The sequence below is a fragment of the Periplaneta americana genome, chromosome 2 (assembly GCF_040183065.1).
Source record: "Periplaneta americana isolate PAMFEO1 chromosome 2, P.americana_PAMFEO1_priV1, whole genome shotgun sequence".
Classification (NCBI taxonomy): domain Eukaryota; kingdom Metazoa; phylum Arthropoda; class Insecta; order Blattodea; family Blattidae; genus Periplaneta; species Periplaneta americana.
Window position 1 is genome coordinate 15,513,477 of NC_091118.1, and position 22,635 is coordinate 15,536,111.

Here is a 22,635-nt window from a genome sequence, read left to right on the forward strand (position 1 = left end):
GGCGGTATCGCTTGTTGTCGCTGGCCTGAACCCGTTTGACGACCCTACTGATACGAATTCCCACGGTAAGTGAAGCAAAAACTGAGAACAAGCTCTGACACGTAAGAGCAAGCTCCGATACTTTTTATTAATACGACATTTCAGAGCTTCTTCATAGAAAAAGCAAGCTCGTTTTGCTCATGAGGAAGATGAGCAAAGTAAGGTCTTCGTTTTTATTAATACCACCCAATATATCAGAAACCTTTTTCTTGCGGTTTTGCAATACTGATGAACGGGCACTTGACAGTATGCAAGGGAGACAAGGGAATTATATTTATGCTTGCACAAATAGTATTATATGCCTACAATCCTTCACAAACTCTTGGCTCATGGACACAAAGTCACAGGACACTATTATACTTACTGCCAAACTATCTGAGGAAGCCCAGGAAACGAGGAACAAATACTATATTAGACTTTTCAGAGAAGTCTTCGCAAGAAAAACATCAAGAAAGACACAAATACCGATCTTTTACTCAGGCTACTTATTTCTTAGGACCCTTACATTACCAGCTTAAAGAAATTAAGAAGAGGAAATCGCGGTCGATTTCAATAGTAGTGCTGCAGTTGTCTCCGAGCCTCCATTAGTCGGTGCTGTCAAAGGAGAGACTAGCAGCGAGGATACAGATTCTGAAGGGGATGCATCTGACGTCCGAACGACTAAGATATGTAGCAATATTCCCTCGCCTTACGCTTTCAATTTTAAGTACATTCCACATTATGAACATTAATTCCACATTATGAACATTAATTAATTTTTTTTCACTCGAATCGAATTTTTTTTTTACAATATTGCTATTTTCATTTTCATTATAAAAAACTTATCCACTTCAATAATTCAAGGTACATACTAAATTTTATGAAAATTGAGCGATTAGTTTTCGAGAAATGATTTTTGGCCGGCTAGACTCGCTAAATTACACAGTGTGCGCCTGTGTCAGATTCACTGTCTGACGAGTATATTGGAATTATTATTAAATCAATGTCTCTTTATTCACTTGAATTCGCTTTATTGTGTGGAATGAAATAGTGCATCATCATCGTGATCCTGAACTCCTTCTGTTTCAGCCAAGTGTAAGCTGATCTCGTTGTCTCTGTGAACTTCGTACCGTCCTGTAGATGGGGGTGATACTGAACACTCTAATTTTAAGACCCTGTTCCTACACAGCTTGACTACATTGGATTTTATCATATTTTCCGCTACCATTTGTGGCACGTGACATAATTGTATATGTTAGCTAGCTAACGGTGTAACGCTGCAAGCCGTAAGTTCGCGAGTTCGATTCGCTATGTGGTCATGGATTTTCTCGAACCCTTCCAGCCGCATATTCCCCTGGATTTTATTCAGCCTCTAACAGAAATGACTACCAGGTGCACTTCCTTGAGGGTAAGGACAGCGAGCACGTAGGGCTGATATCCCTACTGTCATAATGCCGGTTGTAGCCTATAGCTGGAGCCTTAACGTCCCGCGACCCTCTGGGCCGATTTGGCCTGTAATGGAATTGCGTTTACTGACTACTTTGTTCAGTTGTAACTTTTCATTGAGGAATTCATTTTGGCATTCAACATGCGTATCTATATCTGGAAGTACCTTCTTCCAACGTAACTTCGGTTTGTTTATTTATTGCATAATTTGAGCAGTGAATTAAATTGTTCTATAGCAAATTAATATTTTAGAAAAGACTGTACCGTTCGTCTGATCTGTTTAATACAATGAAGGACCTTGCCATGTGACATGCGTAATTGGTACGTGTTTGCATATTTGCTGGTTACGACTCATGAATCACTTACAGCTGGATTCCGAAGTAGGTCCTACCGTAGTCATAATTTCTTTCTTAGGCCATTAATACCTGCCTTACTGTGAGACATGTTCGCCTGTTTTTGTTCCTGTTGAATTCGAAAGGTCTGTGATTTGGTGCTTCCACTGTAGTAAGTTGCTCAGTTCTTGCAAAATGAAGGCGATATTAGAACCTGTGGCGTTATTTGGCTTTTCTCCTTTACAATCTTTGACTCAGTAAGTCGATGCATAGTATAAGACTTGTTTTGTTAATACTGATTACGCTATATGTGAGTAATTCGCTATTAGTGATAGCATGTTTATAGTAGCGTTGTTTTAATCGCTTCATAATTTAATGGTATTTTAAAAGTGCTATCTGCAATTTCCACGATGAGTCTGTGACCTAAAAGTATGTGCAGCACTGTCAGAAATTTGACACAAGCACTTTCGTTGTGATTATTCTTTCGTCGATTTACTGAGGAAGTATTTATTTTATATTCCTACTCGTGTTATGAGACTGCATCACTTTTCTACATCTTAACACCTAAATGCAGATGGTAAATTTCCATAGGCCTATATGCAGATACTTTAAAAATCTAATTGGTTTGTTATGGTTCTTTATCAACTGCGATGTTTATTTAGCGTCTAAATGAGATGAAGGTGGTAAGATAATGCCAGAAAGTGAACCAGAAATTACTAGAAATTTTGTATAAAATGGCGAAAGACAGTTCCTAAAATTTGGTTAACACAGAAATTTAATTTTTGCTGTATAAATATTATGAATGAAATAAGACACTGATTGTATACTATAAATATAAAAAACTATAACTACAATAACCTATACCTATCCTACACACTAGAACACTAAGAATAATGATAATAGTAATGAAGCAGATTCTCGACTTACCTTAATTGTCTTGGCGACGAGCCCTACGAGGACCGCGGCCGTGCAAGTTTTGCCCTAATCCCCTCCGTCCCTGTGTCTACGCTCCGTCCCGTAATTTCTAAGGACCTTTTCATAGAATTCTAATTGCTCCTTGGTAGGATTAGATGCCAAATATCTTCTGTACAAAGCCTCGTGTTGCTCCTCTGTCATGCCTTGGCTGAAGTCGCGTCTGCCCGTACTGGACGCGCCAGCAGGCTGCGAGCGAGAGCCCCCCGGAGTCTGCTGGCTGGCGACTCTGCCCGTACTGGGCTTTGTAGCAGGCTGCGGGGCGCTCTCCCTCGGGGAGGAGCGCCTCGCTTCCTGCTGCCTTTGACGACTTGACCAGGGAGGAATTCTGTCTGTACGTTGTGGGGTGGACGGTCTGTCTGCCATTCCCGCCCGCATAGAGGGTGACGGCTTGTCTTCCTCCCGAGGTATCTCACGAACCTCGGGAACAAGCACAAGCCTCACCCTCTTGCGCGGACGGTCGGCCCCCTGTTCTTCTGGTGTACCCTTTTTGAGAATAGAGCGGGGCGGCGGGGGTGGCGGTGGTTCGGATGAAGATGGATGTGGGGATGAGGGGGGTGACTGTAGTGTCACTGGTGGTGGGCGTGTTGGTGTGCAGGGGGGTGCGTAAAAGTATGGAAAATGTGTGCAATAACGGGAGTGTGCGTGTGGTGACTGTGAAGGCGGAGACGGCGGAGGAACACGATCAGGGGACGTGGAGGCATCACTTCTCTCCGGTAGACGGTTCCATAAGTAATAGCCCCCCAACCCCACAGTCCCAACGATACCCACGGTTCTTACCAAATCTGGCATGCCCCACGAAATCCGCGATGGTGCTTGCACAACCGCAGGTCCTCCCCAGAACGCATTCTTGAGCGATTGAAGCTTGAGGGATCGGAATATTTTCGACATTTCGAATCTTCGAAATCGCAATCCCAAGTGTTTCCAGGGAAACGATCCGCACGTCCTGTGTGTTGAGCATTGTTGATGACGTCGCCACGACAATAACCAAGCTGCGAGTGCGTTCAAATACCGATACAATAAAAGATGCGAACGTTTACACATCTTCTATCCTTGCGATATTGTTATTTCCTTCTTTTTATGCGAATAGTTAAAAAATGCGATTGCTGTTTTATAGCTAGACGAGTATTGAATACCGACATACAAATACATAGGAATTAAAATTTCTATTAGAAATCAATCAGCCTTCTTATACATAAATTATAATTCAAGGCCAGTTGTTTACTCGTTTTGACTTCATACGGTGATATATTATTTAGAGGCATCTTCTTGTTTGAATAGTAAATATTAATGTGTCGTAAGATAAGCAATTCTTACGCCGAGGACAGGATTATTTTGGTATAATATCTCAGATTTGTTATTAGTAGGAGACGGATGTTCATTACCTAAAATTAACTGAAAATAACGAATATACTTAATGCCTTACATTTTACACAAAATATTCCAAACACTTAAGCTGAAGTGACCTTAAAAGTTAAGTCAGTGCTTGCAGTGGGACAAAATATAACTCCGCGGATGGTTTCAATAATTTTTTCTTTTTGAATATAAACTGTACTGGATAAATGCATCTACAACATATTACTGCCACATATTATGTAATACATTAATGTTTTTATTAGTTTAATTTTTTTTTATAATGGGGCATTTTCAATTCATGAGGTAAATAATAAATATATAGTACATTTTTACACATTTCGTTCTTATATGCAGTCAGTGAACCTTTGCGCAGTAGGACTACTCCTTTGTACACTTCGTTCATTGAAAATTAAAGGAAAGCAGAAGTTGAGAATATTTTCATATCTTTCACGCAATTGTCTATCAGTGATCCTGAAAACATGTATATGTTATTAAACTCTCAAAACGTAGTCCAGTACTTTACATATAGCTGCTTCAATCAGAAATGAAATCACAGCAGAAGTAGATTACACAAATTGTTAGCTGATATTTGAAACGGACAGGATGCCAGAACTCAGCTTTCTGTGGCGTTTGTATGCAACCCGCAAAACTCTCCAAATAAGCCTATAGTTCAGTACTTTCATTATGAGCCACAACGTATAGGCCACTTGGTCTGTTCCGTCATTAAGGGTTATAATAAACTCTTTTGTTCCATTAAGTCTTGAATGCAATAGTTTTCTGGGATTTTGTCGTCAACCATCCTGTTTATACTGTACTGGTGGCTTGTGCAACAAATGCTGCAAATCCAGTTAGTTATAAGTTCAAATAAAAGTTTTCATATTTATGTCCATAAAGATTACCAGACATTTTGAAATGCATTTGCTTCCACAATGATGAAGATGTAACATTTAAAGCAACGTAATTACTCAGGAATCCTGTCAAAAATATTTCTTTTAAAAAGCTTCCTCTTCAATGTTTTTTATGATAAATAGTTTTTCTTGACCACATCTATCTTCAGTTCTTTGAGCTCTCCCTACAACAAAATGATATGCTTGGCAGCGATCTCAGATCTAATCGATTAAACCAAAGGAATATGAAATTAATTTGGATAAGATGCAGCTAAAATAGAAACATGACTCAATTCACTAATGCCTCTTCCATATTACTGCACTACATCCTAGAAAAATTAGAGAATCACACATAGAAGTATCTGCACCGCCCAGCCATTAAATATATATTAAAAAAGACCCACACCACTTCAGTAATAAGTGTAAAAATATTTCATTTTTAATATCAATATTGTTATGTTACGTAAGTTTTGTAGTTTTCAGTAACTCTATATATACTATAGCCGTTACTCTGTAAATTATAGATATTAAGAACTAATTTAAGATATTCTGTACGCCTACTTATACAGTATAACCCCAATAGGATTCACTTTCATAATTATCATCGATATATCAATAGCATTAATGTACATCATTAGTGACAAATACATAATGGCATAAACTGTGATAATATTGTGAATTTTATTAGTAACAACAATAAACTTTATTCGTCACAACAATAATTCCTTTCTACAATTCGCCTTAAACGCTCTCGTCAACAATTGGATTCTCACTTAACACAGTATTCGTTATAGCACTCCACCGACGACAATGACAATTTACTTGGACTAGTATGAACAACAATGAACTGTTAATCGTAACTAATATTTACAAAGCACTATTTACAAATCAGAACTATCAGTTCTCAGTTCACAGTTCTTCTAGCTCAGTCACTCGAGTTCACAGTATCTCGAACCACAGACCTTCAGAGACAGTTCACTGTACTCGAACTCAGGTCCCTCCAACTGCGGTCCACTGCACTCGAACTCAGGTCCCTCCAACTGCGGTCCACTGCACTCGAACTCAGGCCTTCGGATGCTGATACAGTTGCGGACGCACACTCGAGTCGAACTCCGGTACACAAGACTGGCTTGCTTGCTCTGGCTTTCTCACTGACTGGCTGACTAATCAACTGAAAACTGCTGTCGTTCCTTCGCGTCCTTAATTTATAACCACAGCGACGTAGCCTCGATAGTTCCACGCGTCTCTAGAGATGGCACTCCAGAAAAATCCAGAGCCCTCTCCTCTCTACCAGCTCCAGATGCGCGCGCACTCCCTCTCCACTCTCTCGCCGCGTTGGCCCTTTCCCCTCTCCGCCGCGCGCCATCCCAAAGTGCTCCGCGCGATCGTCTTTCTTGCGGGACGCTGGTCGTGAGTTCGAATCTCACGTCGCTGTCACAATATTCAAATTTTAATGTAATAATGTCATCAAACCTTCTTAAGTTTTATAGTTTCTAAAATCCAATACACAGCTGTACTCAGAAAATTACGCACCAGAGAATCAGACCTGTAAATTATTTTTAGTAAGTCTTGAGATTTTCTAAAAAGTTACACAAATGAAGATCGACATAGCTATTGGAATTATGGTGTCAGATAATCTGAGCTCTAAATATGTCAGCAATCCTGCAGGTCATGGCTTTCGTGTAATATTGTTTATTGTAGTGTGTGTGTTTTGTTTTATTCTGAAAAGCCATTAGTTCTCAAAACTGATGACAGATGGATTTTGGAAAATAGGAAAATTATGTAGGAAAACTAACGCTTCAGTGAAAGTTACTATTTTTCTGAAAATCTTTGGATGTCAAGCTTCAAAATGACGGGTCATTCATTAAAATGAATTCACCCGTTTTCCCGTAATTTCCATTACCAGTTCAAATTATATATAGAAATGTTCAAACCAGTCCTTTTTTTGGTTTACTATTCTTTCTGTTACATTAAACCTATTCAATTCTTTCCTTATTTGTGAGTTTCTTTCCTGGTCTGTCCTCATATAGCCTGCCACTGATGTTAGGTATTCCATCTCTGCGGACTCAGTCCTTTTGTATCAGTCGTACTCGTCACCCGGTTTTCACATCCGTACATTAAACTCGGGACTGCGATGTCCTTATAAAATTTAATTTGTTTCTCTCTTTGAGTTTTATACTGCTTATTGTTCCACACATCATCTGGAATGTATTCAATGTTTTATTTGTATCGTCTTCATAATTACATGAAATATCCCAACCTAGATAACAGAAATGTTTCACCTGTTCTATGATACTATTGTTAATAACAGTCTTCGTTCTCAAGTGATGTTTTCCTTTAAATGGCACTGACCTTGTTGTTTTTTCAGTTCAAATTTCCAAATTAAATTTTTCATGATTTCATGTAATGAATTTGGTGCTATTTGTAATTCTTCTTCCGTTGCTGGTAAAATCGCCTGATTATCGTCAAATGAGATTGTCTCTAAAATTACATGTCTAATTTTAAAATCCCAATACTTTCTGTAAGTTGTAGCCTACTTCATATTTGGAGAAATGAAACGTTGCATAAACTGCAGAAGTCGTGGTATACTGAATAATTTTATTGAATGTTCTGTGACATACTATACAACAGAATAATAATAATAATAATAATAATAATAATAATAATAATAATAATAATAATAATTTGTAATGCATAGCACGGGGAGTACTATGAGAGGAAGTATACTGACAATAGTGGTGACAGTGGTAGAAGCTTTATTTTGCCTTGCAGAGTTTAAGATCAAAAGCCATTTTCTTCCACTCTTTATAAAGGTATACAAAATATACACGAAATACATTGAGTGGGGAGCTTATTTAAAAATAATTATAAGTCACACAAAATTACATGAAGTCAGTGAAAATAAGTGACATGAACATTAAACTAAATAAACAATTACAAGTACAAATTCAGCAGTATATATTATTATTTTTATTATTATTATTATTATTATTATTATTATTATTATTGTAACTTTTTAAACTAAACAACAATTTAATTTTATTATCTCAACAATAGGATTTGCTCTCCACACAGTAACACAGTATTCGTTAGTGCATTCCACTGACGACAATGACAATTTACTTGGACTATTACGAACAACAATGAACTGTTAATCTTAACTAATATTTACAAGGCACTATTTACAACACAGAACGGTCAGTTCTCAGTTCACAGCTCGTTTGTCTTGGCTAGTTCTTCTAGCTCAGTCACTCGCGTTCACAGTATCTCGAACCACAGACCTTCAGAGACAGTCCACTGTACTCGAACTCAGGTCCATCCAACTGCGGTCCTCTGCACTCGAACTCGGGTCCCTCCAACTGCGGTCCACTGCAATCGAACTCAGGCCTTCGGATGCTGACACAGTTGCGGACGCACACTCAAGTCGAACTCCGGTACACAAGACTGGCTGGCATGCTCTGTTCACTGGCTTACTCACTGAATGGCTGAATAAATCGAAAACTGCTCAAGTTCGCTCGCGTTTCTTCTTTTAAAGCCAAACTATCGTTGCGAGAAAGTACGAGTTCTGGATAGTTCGCGATCTCGAATAATCGATAGATGCCTAGAAGATTTCCACGGATGTCAGGATGGCATTCTCGAATAATCTCGCACGCTGCTGCTCCCCTCCTTCACCGCGCGTGCCATGCCCCAGGAGGCAGATGCGCGCGCAACCCGCCCAAAACACGGCCGACTTTGCACTTCCTTCTGCTAGTCGTGAGTTCGAATCTCACGTCGCTGTCACATTATTATTATTATTATTATTATTATTATTATTATTATTATTATTATTATTATTATTAGCTAAAGGAAAATAGAAAAAAGTTATGGAAGACTTTAATCATATTACATTAAACAAGCTACAACGTCGTATGCAAGATTAATGTATATATTTAGGCCTATATAGCCAGAGAATAATAAATAAAATATAAACTTACTTACTTACTTACAAATGGCTTTTAAGGAACCCGGAGGTTCATTGCCGCCCTCATATAAGCCCGCCATCGGTCCCTATCCTGTGCAAGATTAATCTACTCTCTATCACCATATTCCACCTCTCTCAAATCCATTTTAATATTATCCTCCCATCTACCTTTCGGCCTCATCAAAGGCCTATTTCCCACCGGTATCCCAACTAACACTCTATACGCATTTCTGGATTCGCCCATACATGCTACATGCCCTGCCCATCTCAAACGTATGGATTTAATGTTCCTAAATATGTCAGGTGAAGAATACAATGCTTGCATTTCTGTGTTGTGTAACTTTCTCCATTCTCCTGTAACTTCATCCCTCTTAACCCCAGATATGTTCCTAAGAACTTTATTCTCAAACACCCTTAATCACTCTTACTCTCTCAAAGTGAGAGTCCAAGTTTCACAGCCATACAGATCAACCGGTAATATAACTGTTTTATAAATTCTAACTTTCAGATTTTTTGACAGCAGACTGGATGGCAAAAGCTTCTCAACTGAGTAATAACAGGCATTTCTCTTATTTATTCTGCGTTTAATTTCCTCCCGGATGTCATTTATATTTGTTACTGTTGCTCCAAGATATTTGAATTTTTGCACCTATTTGAAGAATAAATATCCAGTTTTTGTATTTCCATTTCGTACAATATTCTAGTCACGAGACATAATCATATACTTTGTCTTTTTGTGATTTACTTCCAAACCTATCGCTTTACTTGCTTCAAGTAAAATTTCAGTGTTTTCCCAATTGTTTGTGGATTTTCTCCTAACATATTCACATCATACACATAGACATAAAGCTGATGTAACCCGTCAATTCCAAACCCTCTCTGTTATCCTGGACTTTCCTAATGGCATATTCTAGAGCAAAGTTAAAAAGTGAAGGTGATAGTGCATCTCCCTGCTTTAGCCCGCAGTGAATTGGAAAAGCATCAGATAGAAACTGGCCTATACGGACACTGTTGTACGTTTCACTGAGACACATTTTAATTAATCGAACTAGTTTCTTGGGAATTACAAATTCAATATGAATATCATATAATACGTCGCTCTTAGCCGAGTCATATGCCTTTTTGAAAATGGACTAGTTCTGTTCAGTAATACTATTTTTCAGTAGCAAAAATTTAAAACTTTCGAACTTCGATTGCTGTTGTCTTGTGGCAAAAAATTATTCCAGGACCGACTGTGGCTATTGTAAATAAGGCAGAGTAGAGAGATGGTCGATGATTCACAGATACATCAGTAGCAGTTGTGGTGGTGGTGGTGGTGGTGGTGGTGGTGGTGGTGGTGGTGGTAATTTTGTTTAAATAAAATGTAAAAAATTAATATAAAGACTAAGAATTAAAATATATCGTCTTATATTAAGGTATAAATAATATAAAATATTATATCTTACTTCCCTTAAAGCAACAAAGTGTGAAAGATTTGTCAACCTGCCGCCTCTTGCATTTCGTTGCAGATTATTACTTAGCATTTTTGCTCAATTTTGCGTTGATTCCTTCGAAAATCGAAATATTCGTCTGAAATTATCATCGTTATATAGTTACTAAGAATTATTTCTGATTCTCATCATTGTAATCCGGGAATTTAATACTTGAAGACACAAATTTTCCTTTGATAATCATCCAGCTGATATACTACCTCCATCTTGTATACATGAACCTACCTCAGCCGTGGTCTCTGCTTCAGAACATGGTTTCGAGCCATGGCTCAGAAAAATGAAAATGACCTCGTTTTATAAATCCAAACGCGGTTTAAAGCCATGGTGGTAGTCTAGACCTCGTTTATGAAATCGAACCATTATGCCTATATAGCCTAATGAAATCATAATGTATAGGCCTACAGTATAAGGAGACATCAATAAAGAAAAAATATGCTCTAACTAAGATACACTTCAGCGCTATAAAGAAGGTTTGAAATGAATCTTGACCCGACTGTCCTTTAAAAAGGAAGATTTCTAATATTACATGGAAGTCTATTAAATAAGTTCAAAGTTATAGGCCTATTCTCAAACCTGTCATGCGATTTACCATATTTACGTATATAAAATATAAAGGGCGAACCGTAAGAAATGTCATTAATTTCAGGGAGTTATTCATTGAGATATTTCAACAAGAAGTTTAACACAATTTTGCTCTATTTGTTATTGTTTCTTTTTCAAGAAAAAAATGTTTTATATGAATGATTTCATAGCGTGTTTTATGAAAGCCATTGATTTAATTCTCAATATCCTCTGTCATTTTAAGAGAGCAGTGTATTATGATAATAAGTGATGGAAAGAATTTTAGTTCTGTCCTTTAAACCTGCAGAAATTTGATCCGAACAGTGCAACTTTTCATTGTGCAAAGGAATGTAATATATATAATAGTATTGTAAAAACTACAAGAAATAAAAGCAGGAATATTAATAATCATTATTTATTATACTGACATCCAAATGGAACTGACAAAACAACTCATGGTCAGAATATAAAACAATGAATTAGTTAACGTTTGCATATTTGAGAATCAAGAACAATGGACGTAGATTCTGGTTGTCTGTCAGCACCTCTGGATGTTAATGACAGATTTCTGTTGACCCAACACCTCGCTGCAGTGGTAGAAGTTGTCTATGGTTGAAATGTGATGAATCAGCACCTCATTATAGTGGCAGCAGTTGACTGTGGTTGAACTATAATCAATCAATCAATCAATCAATCAATCAATCAATCAATCGTTTATTAATGTTATGAGCAACACTTTGTCGCAATAGACATAAAATATACTAAATTACAAGAGACTCATCACCTCATTCTAGTAGCAGCAGTTGACTGTGGTTGAAGTCTGATGACTCAGCACCTCATTGTAGTGGCAGCAGTTGACTGTGGTTGAAGTCTGATGACTCCAGCACCTCATTGTAGTGGCAGCAGTTGACTATGGTTGAAGTCGACTCAGCACCTCATTGTAGCGGTAGCAGTTGACTGCGGTTGAAGTCTGATGACTCAGCACCTCATTGTAGTGGCAGCAGTTGACTGTGGTTGAAGTCTGATGACTCAGCACCTCATTGTAGTGGCAGCAGTTGACTGTGGTTGAAGTCTGGTAACTCAGCACCTCATTGTAGCGGCAGCAGTTGACTGTGGTTGAAGTCTGATGACTCAGCACCTCTTTGTAGTGGCAGCAGTTGACTGTGGTTGAAGTCTAATGACTCAGCACCTCGCTGCAGTCGTAGCACGTCAATTATTGCTGAAGTCTAGTTATCAATGATATTAATAAGACTTTTATTTCTTCTTCAATGGATATAGTATACAGATACTTCAGCGTCCATATCATTTTATTTTCTGTAGCAATTTTCAGTTTTAGAAATTCTTTTTTTTATTTTTGATTAAGTGCTTCTTGTTGCATTTCTTCTTTGTAGAATGTATTTCTGTGGCTCCTGGTTAGCAGCGTGCAATTGTCTTGGTATAAGGTATGTTTACACATTTCCATTACTTCTTGGAAAACAGTAATGTTGTTTTGCTTGAGTTGAATTTCTTGTTGACAGAAGATATTGCGGTTTGTTCTTAGTTTCATCTTCCATTCATTGAAGAATATGTTATTAAAGATAATGTTTTGCTTTAGTTGGAGCTCTTCTGTATTGGTGATGCGGTTGTTTTTAATTACAGAGGAACTTTATCTCTAATAGAGAATTGATTAATGTTTCCTTATGTCATCAATCGTGAGCTCTTGATGTAGGCTATTTCTTTAGCTTGGAAGAGTTTGGCTTCTCATATGAGAAGAAATGACATGTTGTTGAGTTTATTTTACTTGTTGGACAAGAAGAAATTATTTGGTTGCAGAATTGGATTCCATTTATTAGAAAATATATATAATTAGGACTGCTAGTTGATGGCTTTTGTTTGATAGTAGGAAATAATGTCATGAGTTTTTTTATTGAAGATAAAATGCTGTTTTGTGCAGTTGGACTTTTTTTTATTTTATAAGATATTATGACTTTGTTGGATTTTTGATAATTTGATTGAGAATATGCTATAATGACGGTTTTATGAACGGAATCTTCTTCTCATTGGAGGGAATAAGTTATTTTTCACATGATAAAAGTTGTGATAGCTTTCACGAATGTGAACTTTTTTTTTTTCAAATGAATGCGATATGACTTTTGGAATTCGAATTTTTTTTTTCATATGACATTTTCTTCTGTGGAAACAGTACTTTTTTCCACATGGTGGCGTCTGATTTTTAAAATGGATATGATTTTTTTTTTCAAGTGGTGGCGAGTGATAATTTTGTTGACTTCTACTCAACAATCTGTTTCGTAACAGTGGCCTTGGGAATTACTTTCATTTGTATGTAAAATGTTTTGTAAAAGTTTACACATTTTTGTTTTTGAATTTTATGCCACTGTAGTAATCCATTATAGTCCATGTATTTTATTTTCGTAAATGCATGGGAATTGCTCATAGTTTTGAGGTACATTTTGCATCTTTAGGCCTCGTTTATTTCTTACTTTTGGCGACTTTGTTCTACCAAAAGAAGTATCTACAGAAAGCATAGAGGTAGGGCTCCATGCTCTCTGTACCGTGCGGAGCAAGATTGACCAATACTTGTATCATCTCGCTCCGCTTATTCAGTTCCTGGATAGATAAGTCAGGTAATCGTTGAAATGAAATTGAACGGCACATGGCCGTTTCCTATTTTTAGCACAGTTCATTTCCCTCCTTATGTCGAGGGAACTGAACTCAGCCATTCTGCAATCAGTTGCCCTACCAACTGATATTAGTCAACTACAATTTGAATTCACTAGTTTCATTGTGTATAAAATTTCATTTCTAAATAATCTGTATAGGCTATAAGTAATATAATTCTTTGCGATAGAATTCAAGATAAATGTGAGATAGGTGATTGCCAGATTCTTGCAATCACTGTTACTTTGGAATTTAGATACCGATTTATTATTACAAGAATGCATGAAAATATAAATTCCCAATATAGTTGCTCAGTGGCTTATATTCCTTGTCTTTGATTTCCTTAGCCTATTTTCGGTGACCACGTAGGGCCATTAGAAATGATTTTTATTCACATGATCTTTTTTAGAAATTTTTTTCTTACGTGATTTTTTTTTTTTTGAGATATTATTTTTTCACATGAATTTGTTTGGAGATGTTATTTTTTCATATGGGGTTATGATTTTTTTAGAAATGGCTATGAATTTTTTTTTCAAGTAGTGGCGAGTGATAATTTAGTTCTGTTAATTTATATTCCTTTTTTGACAGTGGCCTCGTGAATTGGTTTCGTTTGTATAGAGAATGTTTAGTAAAAGTTTACATATTTTTGTTTTTGAATTTTATGCCACTGTAACAATCCATTAATGCCCATGTATTTTATTTTCGTAAATACATGGGAATTGCTCATAGTTTTGTTGAGGTACATTTTGCATGTTTAGTTCTCTTTTATTTCTTACTTTTGGCGACTCTGTTCTACAGAAAGCATAGAGGTAGGGCTCCATGCTCTCTGTACCGTGCGGAGCAAGATTGACCAATACTTGTATCATCTCGCTCCGCTTATTCAGTTTCTGGATAGGGAATCCAGGTAATCATAGAAATGAGATTAAACGGCACGTGGCCATTTTGTATCTTTTGGTACAGTTCGTTTCCCTCCTCATCTCGGAGGGAACTGAACTCAGCCACATTGCAGTTAGTTGCCCTACCAACTGATAATAGTCAACTCCAATTTGTACTTACTAGCTTCATTGTGTACAGTTTCATTTTTATCTGCTAAATAACCTTTATATAATGAATATGATTGTTTGCAATAAAATTCAGGATAAGTATAAGATAAGTGATTGCTACATTCTTGCAATCACTGTTACTTTGGAATTTTGATATCGATTTATATTAACATGAGTGCAAGGAAATCTAATTTGTAATATAGTTGCTCAATGGCTTGTATTATTTGTTTTAGATTTCCTTAGTCTACTTCTGGTGACCGTATAGCGTCAAAAGTACTTTTTTACAGAAAGCACAGAGGAAGTAGGGCGCCATGCTTTGTGTACCGGTGAAAGGAAGATTGAGCTAATCATGATTATCTTGTACTGGTTATTCAATTCCTGGGTAGAGACACTAGGTAACCCTTGAAACAAGCCTCGACGAATAGCAGCCGTACTGCATTTTCTGGCATAGATAGTTCCTCTCCTTATCTCGAAAGGAACTGAACTCAGCCACCTTCCAGTACTTGCCCTACTAACTGCTGTGAGTCAGGTCCGATTTGGACTCTGTTGTGTGCAGTTTGCACTGCATATATTTTAATGTGCTAAAAATTCATTTTTATAACATAATTAAGATAATTGTTCGAGGGTAAGCGTTTGATGGATGATTCTCACATTTCTGCAATCACTGTTATTTTGGAATTTTGATATATATGCCAGTTTCTTTTTACATCAAAGCATGGATTATATATACGTTCATTCGCTTTTATAATTTTTATACAGATTTTCATATGCGTGGATATTTGAATGCATAGTACCGCTTTCATAATCTTTATTTCTCATACTAGGCCTATTGGCGGATCTGGTAATAAAAGTAGTGTTTACAGAAAGAATAGAGGTAGGGCTCCATGATTTCTGTGTTTTGTCGGTCGAGATTGAGGCATAGCCTACTTTATCACCTTGTTCTGCTTATGCCTGTATAGAGAAGCATCCGGTAAACATAGAAGCCGTTCTGGAGTTTGTGACAGTTGATATCGTCCCTTATCTCGGAAAGAACTCAACTCTGCCGCATTCCAGTCAGTTGTCCTGCTAGCCCTTATTGTTCAGATCCGATTTGAACTTTTCAGTGCGGTTGAATGCAACTTTCACTTCATATTTTTATGTGCTATATATGTTTATATATTTAGTACTAATAATTGGCTACGATGACAATATAAATACATGTATCGTTCATTTCTGCTATCAGAGTTATTATGTAAATTATGCTGTGTTATGTAGTTCTGTAAATTTACTTTGACTTTACAATTGATTTGAATTTGTTACATTACAATTTAATTTCATGATTTTCAATCTATTGTGAGGTCAAGATTTTTAGTTTGCATCCCTTTAGATAATTGAGATAGAAATCCTCTTTTATTCTGTGTTGCTGCCGGAGTTCTGTGCTTTCATTCGAAACTGTGAAGTGTGTTAAGTTAGTTGGACATTCCATTCGGGTTACGAAACTCATACCCCTATTGGGAGTCAATAAAATGTTCTGATACTTTCTGGGCCTTGTCAAAGAAGCTTGGAAAGCACCTTGACTGAACTCCGGCAATAAAGGCCTAAAGTAAATTAAAATTTGCACTGTTGACAAAACTAATGCCTTATTCTCCCCAAACCAACGAAAAAACCCGAACCCTAACACCCCGCCCCACCGCCCACCCCACCCCACCCCAACCCACCCCATCCCACCCCACCTCACCCCATCCCACCCAATCCCAACCCATCCCACCCCACCCCACCCAATCACACCCCTACCCGCCCTTGTACCCACCCCCCTTAAACTCCATGAGGAGTTTCACCTCCATCCTCCACGGCGATCCTGCAGGTGGGAAGTGCGCCCGAAGTTCCTCCCGCCGCGCCGGGGTACCATGAAAAGAAAGAAACTTTATGTTCAGACAAATTGTTCGCAGTCAACTAACTAAGTGTAAGCTACTTCATAAAACTAAGTCCCGTAACACGAGTCGCCAGATAACGCCAACTATGACCGTACGGTGTTATCTTGAGGGAGCCTTTGACATGTGCGGGCTGTATGGTGTGAGTGAGATGAAGGTGATAATTCCGACGAAATGAGCCTAGACTTGCTGTATAATGGTCGCAACTTGTGCAGCCAACCACTGTACATACATTGTACATAACATGTTCGACGTTAAGTGGAGCTACTTGTGGCTCCATATTGAAGTAGACGATAGCAGTCATTCTAGACTTGCTGTATAATGGTCGCAAGTTGTGCAGCCAACCACTGTACATACATTGTACATAACATGTTCGACGTTAAGTGGAGCTACTTGTGGCTGCATATTGACGTAGACGATAGCAGTCATTCTAGACTTGCTGTATAATGGTCGCAAGTTGTGCAACCAACCACTGTACATACATTGTACATAACATGTTCGACGTTAAGTGGAGCTACTTGTGGCTGCATATTGACGTAGACGATAGCAGTCATTCTAGACTTGCTGTATAATGGTCGCAAGTTGTGCAACCAACCATTGTACATACATTGTACATAACATGTTCGACGTTAAGTGGAGCTACTTGTGGCTGCATATTGACGTAGACGATAGCAGTCATTCTAGACTTCCTGTATAATGGTCGCAAGTTGTGCAACCAACCACTGTACATACATTGTACATAACATGTTCGACGTTAAGTGGAGCTACTTGTGGCTGCATATTGACGTAGACGATAGCAGTCATTCTAGACTTGCTGTATAATGGTCGCAAGTTGTGCAACCAACCACTGTACATACATTGTACATAACATGTTCGACGTTAAGTGGAGCTACTTGTGGCTGCATATTGACGTAGACGATAGCAGTCATTCTAGACTTGCTGTATAATGGTCGCAAATTGTGCAACCAACCACTGTACATACATTGTACATAACATGTTCGACGTTAAGTGGATCTACTTGCGGCTCCATATTGAAGTAGACGATAGCAGTCATTCTAGACTTGCTGTATAATGGTCGCAACTTGTGCAACCAACCACTGTACATACATTGTACATAACATGTTCGACGTTAAGTGGAGCTACTTGTGGCTGCATATTGACGTAGACGATATCAGTCATTCTAGACTTCCTGTATAATGGTCGCAACTTGTGCAGCCAACCACTGTACATACATTGTACATAACATGTTCGACGTTAAGTGGAGCTACTTGTGGCTCCATATTGACGTAGACGATAGCAGTCATTCTAGACTTGCTGTATAATGGTCGCAAGTTGTGCAACCAACCACTGTACATACATTGTACATAACATGTTCGACGTTAAGTGGAGCTACTTGTGGCTCCATATTGACATAGACGATAGCAGTCATTCTAGACTTGCTGTGTAATGGGCGCAACTTGTGCAGCCAACACCTGTACATACATTGTACATAACATGTTCGACGTTAAGTGGAGCTACTTGTGGCTCCATATTGACGTAGACGATAGCAGTCATTCTAGACTTGCTGTATAATGGTCGCAAGTTGTGCAACCAACCACTGTACATACATTGTACATAAAATGTTCGACGCTGAGTGGAGTTACTTGTGACTCCCAGAGTTCACTAGGTGCGACCAATTTCTGCTTGTCCACACATACACACCCGCACATTTTCTCTGTTTTGGTACTTTGGAATCATGCCACAGTGTTAATGGCAGGATTAAATATCTTTGAGCTGCCGTCTGAGTCAGTATTTCTCATTTAATTCTGTGGGTTAAGCACGACAGGTCTTCTGTCTGTCGGAGAAACATAACAACTGGTTGATTGTACTCTCCTCCATTGAGAGGAAAGAGCATTAAAAGGCAAACCTCTGAATAGTGGAAAAGCCTATCGAAAATATCTTTACTAGGCTTGTAAAACTGGAAGGTCTCCTCTCAAGTATTTTATTTAGGCCTATAACGGTCATTGACTAGACTTGCAGCTAGAGCTGCGGTTCTTAATATCGCCCTCTATATTGAGCATATGCCTGATCGTATGAAGTGAGGTTGAAAAGCTAACATTTCAGCCTTGTTTGCATGGCTGTGTTTTCACAGTTGTGATTATATAATATGATAATGCAAAGCTCAATCAACTTTTGCACCATGGTGAACATTTTGGACGCTTATCTCTGTTTCCACTCACTTTACTGAGGAATATGAATCACTATTGGAGATACTTTAAGGCTCTTTTGTTGATCAGGTCTTTTAGACAGTGCGAGATCACAGTTTAAGGCATGGCGGTGGGAAGGAATATGGAATTAAATGTGATTCAAATCAATTCTTGTATTATTTTTATTTTCCTAGCATCTTTTACTACATGTATTCTCGCAGCACGTAGGCCTTATGAGGACAGATACTGTTGTGAACAAAACAGTGAAAAGATTATTCCAGTCCAGTAAAGTCTGATAACAATCGAGATGTGTATATCAGAATAAAACTGTATATAATTGTAGTATTCCATAACTCAGACTTGTAGAATAACTTGAAAATTGTATCTTTATTTAAAAAATGTCGGGTTTTGTTGTGTCGGGAACTTGGCCGTGATTTGTACGTGAATACTTCTGCCTCAAGTGGACAGATCTAGACGAGATCTTTCGTTTCACACAAAAATCAGCATGCTACCACATCGGAATCACGAGATACACTGCTCTGAAATTATCGCCTATGCCCAAAATATTCGTCAATCCAATAGATATTATCGAAAACATATTTTAGCTGCCAGTTTGGATACGCCGCACAGTGTGTAATTTCAAGCAGCAAGCCGGCCAAAAATCAATTTTCACACCGTATCTTTAATGCTAAATTCTTATATAGACGTGTTTATAACACTCCAAAGTATACTATTCAAGTGTAGACAGATGCTTAGATCTGTTAGGGGACCCTCACAACGGAGCGAAAGTTGCATGTCTCCGATAAGATCATTTACGCTGCAGAGGCGGGCGCGACGTATGTGTTTGGGTGGTGCAAAGTGGTGAAGTTAGTACAGTATTTTTTCTAATGCTGAGTGTGGATATATTATAAGAAGGTATGTACTTACATATAAGCTGATTTTCGTGACAAAAATTGTCTTATTGTCTAGACCAGTAGTGTCAGAGTTGTAAGCTCCGAAACCGGTTGTGGTGCTAGAGACGTCCAGTTGGAGCGTGAACTTGCTTATGTCTGTGGAAGCACTGGAGGACGCAACGAGTTATAGTGGAGCGCTCCGCTCCGTTTAGGCTGTGTCTGACAACGCTGGTCTAGAATAAGTGTCTGGATAAACATGTGCAAAGAGTTTGAGTTTTACCTTATTATATATTTCGAGTTGACTTTTAAAAGCTGTAGCCCTCTATCACCTCGATAAAATTTGGTAGAGATATTCAATATACTTTTCTGAATACGACGTCATGATTTTTTTCTGCAAACAGATGCAGACAAAGTAGCTATTAATTATTTTCAGACACCATGCGCTACGTAATCCGGAGAGCTGTTTTCCAGATGTGGAACAAGAGCGAGAGAAGAGTGAAATTCTCAAATATAATTGAACATTTTGGCCTCAAAGATTACTCTGAAGACATTTTACAGTCAATAAAAAATGAATTAAATATCTATGCTCGAAAATTCGGTTACGGTGGGAAAAATACAGCAGAAATGGGAAAAATGCTTGAAATATGGGTAATACGCTATGTTTCAACCAAGATGCAAAGTCTGAAAATAAAATATATAATACGTTGCCATCTACTACAAAACAATTCCAATTTGATTCTGCCAGTACAAGCATTCGAGGACGTCCACGTAAAGAAAGATCAAAACGGGGGGGGGGGGACTAGTCCACATTTTAAAGAAAGATCGCCAGAAGAAAAGATTTCTGTTGCCCATATGAATTTCAGAACTTCTAGGAAAAGAGATGCGGCCAATATTATAGAAGGGCTTTCACTTGCATTACTTCAACGTGCGACAAAATGGGAGGAAAAAAAATCGTAAAAATTGATTTTGCAGGAACGACCAACAATTGTCACCTAATAAGGATCTCGCTTTGATTACTGATCTACAGTTGACCTCAAATCAATATAAAGAATTGAGGGAATTACAAAATCTTGTAACAGTTAATTTAGATGCACCGTTTTAATTATTGCGAAACATTGAACATAGGACAGGTTCAGGCGTGTTGACATGACATGTTGTTAACATGATAAAACAAAGCAGTTGCAATAAAAACGATGCAAATACCGCAAGAATATTTTTTGCAGGGAGGTTTCCAATTTCGCATATATTAAGGAAATAGATGGAAATCTAATAAGTCGTTTACACATAATATATCAGAAACCTTTTTCTTGCGGTTTTGCAATACTGATGAACGGGCACTTGACAGTATGCAAGGGAGACAAGGGAATTATATTTATGCTTGCACAAATAGTATTATATGCCCACAATCCTTCACAAACTCTTGGCTCATGGACAGAAAGTCACAGGACACTATTATACTTACTGCCAAACTATCTGAGGAAGCCCAGGAAACGAGGAACAAATACTATATTAGACTTTTCAGAGAAGTCTTCGCAAGAAAAACATCAAGAAAGACACAAATACCGATCTTTTACTCAGGCTACTTATTTCTTAGGACCCTTACATTACCAGCTTAAAGAAATTAAGAAGAGGAAATCGCGGTCGATTTCAATAGTAGTGCTGCAGTTGTCTCCGAGCCTCCATTAGTCGGTGCTGTCAAAGGAGAGACTAGCAGCGAGGATACAGATTCTGAAGGGGATGCATCTGACGTCCGAACGACTAAGATATGTAGCAATATTCCCTCGCCTTACGCTTTCAATTTTAAGTACATTCCAAATTATGAACATTAATTCCACATTATGAACATTAATTAATTTTTTTTTCACTCGAATCGAATTTTTTTTTTTACAATATTGCTATTTTTATTTGGAGTAAAAATTGTTGCTATTTTTATTTTCATTATAAAAAACTTATCCACTTCAATAATTGAAGGTACATACTAAATTTTATGAAAATTGAGCGATTAGTTTTCGAGAAATGATTTTTGGCCGGCTAGACTCGCTAAATTACACAGTGTGCGCCTGTGTCAGATTCACTGTCTGACGAATATATTGGAATTATTATTAAATCAATGTCTCTTTATTCATTTGAATTCGCTTTATTGTGTGGAATGAAATAGTGCATCATCATCGTGATCCTGAACTCCTTCGGTTTCAGCCAAGTGTAAGCTGATCTCGTTGTCTCTGTGAACTTCGTACCGTCCTGTAGATGGGGGTGATACTGAACACACTAATTTTAAGACTCTGTTCCTACACAGCTTGACTACATTGGATTTTATCATATTTTCCGCTACCATTTGTGGCACGTGACATAATTGTATATGTTAGCTAGCTAACGGTGTAACGCTGCAAGCCGGAAGTTCGCGAGTTCGATTCGCTATGTGGTCATGGATTTTCTCGAACCCTTCCAGCCGCATATTCCCCTGGATTTTATTCAGCCTCTAACAGAAATGACTACCAGGTGCACTTCCTTGAGGGTAAGGACAGCGGGCACGTAGGGCTGATATCCCAATTGCCATAATGCCGATTGTAGCCTACAGCTGGAGCCTTAACGTCCCGCGACCCTCTGGGCCGATTTGGCCTGTAATGGAATTGCGTTTACTGACTACTTTGTTCAGTTGTAACTTTTCATTGAGGAATTCATTTTGGCATTCAACATGCGTATGTATATCTGGAAGTACCTTCTTCCAACGTAACTTCGGTTTGTTTATCTATCGCATAATTTGTGCAGTGAATTAAATTGTTCTATATCAAATTAATATTTTAGAAAAGACTGTACCGTTCGTCTGATCTGTTTAATACAATGAAGGACCTTGCCATGTGACATGCGTAATTGGTACGTGTTTGCATATTTGCTGGTTACGACTCATGAATCACTTACAGC

General features: G+C 38.0%; 1 protein-coding gene and 1 long non-coding RNA gene across 2 annotated transcripts in view; one reads left to right on the forward strand and one right to left on the reverse strand.

The window, feature by feature from the left end:
- CAH1 (carbonic anhydrase 1) overlaps positions 1-22,635 on the forward strand; it is a 304,545-nt gene that overhangs the window by 60,996 nt on the left and 220,914 nt on the right. The window lies entirely within an intron of this gene.
- Positions 11,423-11,920, reverse strand: LOC138695241 (uncharacterized). Its single transcript, XR_011331092.1, has 2 exons — positions 11,808-11,920; positions 11,423-11,691 (listed from the first exon to the last, which is right to left on the reverse strand). It is a non-coding gene; the product is annotated as an uncharacterized lncRNA (long non-coding RNA).